The sequence below is a fragment of the Mastomys coucha genome, unplaced genomic scaffold, assembly GCF_008632895.1.
Source record: "Mastomys coucha isolate ucsf_1 unplaced genomic scaffold, UCSF_Mcou_1 pScaffold18, whole genome shotgun sequence".
Taxonomy (NCBI): Eukaryota; Metazoa; Chordata; class Mammalia; order Rodentia; family Muridae; genus Mastomys; species Mastomys coucha.
Window position 1 is genome coordinate 46495703 of NW_022196900.1, and position 2195 is coordinate 46497897.

Genomic DNA, 2195 nt, shown 5'->3' on the forward strand with positions numbered 1-2195 from the left:
TTTTTAAGATTTATTTATTATTATAAATAAGTACACTGTAGCTGACTTCAGATGCACCAGAAGAGAGTGTCAGATCTTTTTGTGGGTGGTTGTGAGCCACCATGTGGTTGCTAGGATTTGACCTTTGGAAAAGCAGTCGGTGCTCTTACCCACTGAGCCATCTCACCCAGCCCTAATGCTTTTCCTTAATTCAGCTCCCAAAAGAAGCTGAGGGTCTCTGTCCCCAATTGGTTTTTGATTGGCCAATAAAGTTACTAACAGCCAATGGCTGGGCAGGAAGATGGAGGCGGGACTTTTACATTTCCTGGACAAGGGAGGAAGGGAATAAGGAGCAGAATCGCCATGATGGGGAAGCAGAGAGATCAGACTTAAGAGCTGCAGGAGAGAAATCATCCACCCATGTAAGAGTCAGGTAAGTGGCCCCAGGAGCCATTCTCCTGGTTGGGTCTAGATTAGTGCTGGGATTAAAGGAATGTACCACCACTGCCCAGCTGGCTTTGTGGTTATTAAGTATTCTGTTCCACTGATGTTATTTTTTTTTTTAAAGACATTCATGTACAGGTTTGCATGCATGTGTATGATAGACTTGATGGACAACAAACTCGCAGAAAATTTCTGGTCTCTGCCTCCCCAGTAGTGGGAGCAAGCAAGCCCCACTATGCTTAACATTTTTAAAGGTGCTCTTGGGAGTTGAGAACTCAACTCTTCATGCTTGTGAGTCAAATACTTTTACCCACTGAGCCATTAAATATTATACTGTATATCTAGGATCCCAATGCTCTTTAAAATCAGCCAATGAGGTGGCTTAGTGGATAAAGGTGCTTGCTACTATACCTGACCACTCAAGCTTGATTCCCCAGAGCCCACATGGCAGAATGAAAAAAACGAATTCCCAAAAGTTGGCCTCTGACCTTCCCATGTTTTCAGGGGCATACAACTGCACTCAAGGCTCTTAATCCCATCATACAAGAGGCCGAGGCAGGCAAATCTCTGTGAATTTGAAGTTAGCCAGGCCGGCACAGTGCCAACTAGGCCTCTTGTCTCAAAAACAAAACAGAAAAGACATGGACTGAGAGATGGCTTAGCAATTAAGAACATGTACAGACAGCTCTTGCAGAAGAAGATATATTGGTTCCCAGCAACTGCATCCAGGAGCTCATGACCACCTGTAACTGTGCTTCAGAGGGATTGAATCTGACCTCTGTGGACGACTACACTTACATGCACCCCCCACCTCCCATACACACATGCACAATAAAAATGAAATATTTTGTTAAAGTGCATATATACAAGCATAATAAACAAATGCAATTTTTAAAAATCCACCTTATGGCTCACTGCTACGGCTGCGCCTCCTTGTTCTCAGCATCACCACTGCCGCCATGCCCAAAAGGTTGCTTCTCTGCGACGAAGCCCCCAACTTTGAGGTGGATACCACCATCGGCCGCATCCCCTTCCTCGATTTCCTAGGAGATTCATGGAGCATTCTCTTTTCCCACCCACGGGACTAGGCAGAGCTGCAAAGCTGGTGCCAGAGTTTGCCGAGAGGAATGTTAAGTTGATTGTTCTCTCAGCAGACAGTATTGAGGACCATCTTGCCTGGAACAAGGACATTAATGCTTACACAGCAAAGTTGCCATTTCCCATCATCGATGATAAGGACAGGGACCTTGCCATCCTTTTGGGCATGTTGGATCCCGCAGAGAAGAATGCTAACATGCCTGTGATGGCTCATGTCGTGTTCAGTGTTTGGCCCTGACAAGAAACTAAAGCTGTCTATCCTCTACCCAACCACCATAGGCAGGAACTTGGATGAGATTCCCAGAATGATTGACTCTCTTCCGGCTGACAGCAGCAAAGCCGGTTGCCACCCCAGTTGATTGGAAGAAGAGAGAAATCTCCCCCAAAAGGAAGCCAAACGGTTTCGCTAAAGGAGTCTTCACCAAAGAGCTCTCGTCTGGCAAAAAATACCTCCGTTATACACCCCAGCCTTAAGTCTTTGCGGGAACTGGGGCTTCAAACTGTGCGCCCAGCACTGAGACCTGAGGATGCCAGCTGACCTGGCGTGATCACAGTTGAAGTCGTGTAGATCGCTCTCTATACTACTGGGTCATTAGATGGAAATGGCACCAAAACCTTCTTGGGATTCTTTACACTGTGCCTTCAACAGCATTCTGCCCCTCACCCATCACAGT

At 46.4% G+C, this 2195-nt stretch overlaps 1 pseudogene; it reads left to right on the forward strand.

Moving 5' to 3' along the window:
• Positions 1-1379: 1379 nt before the first annotated feature.
• Positions 1380-1995, forward strand: LOC116095395 (annotated as a pseudogene).
• Positions 1996-2195: the final 200 nt, after the last annotated feature.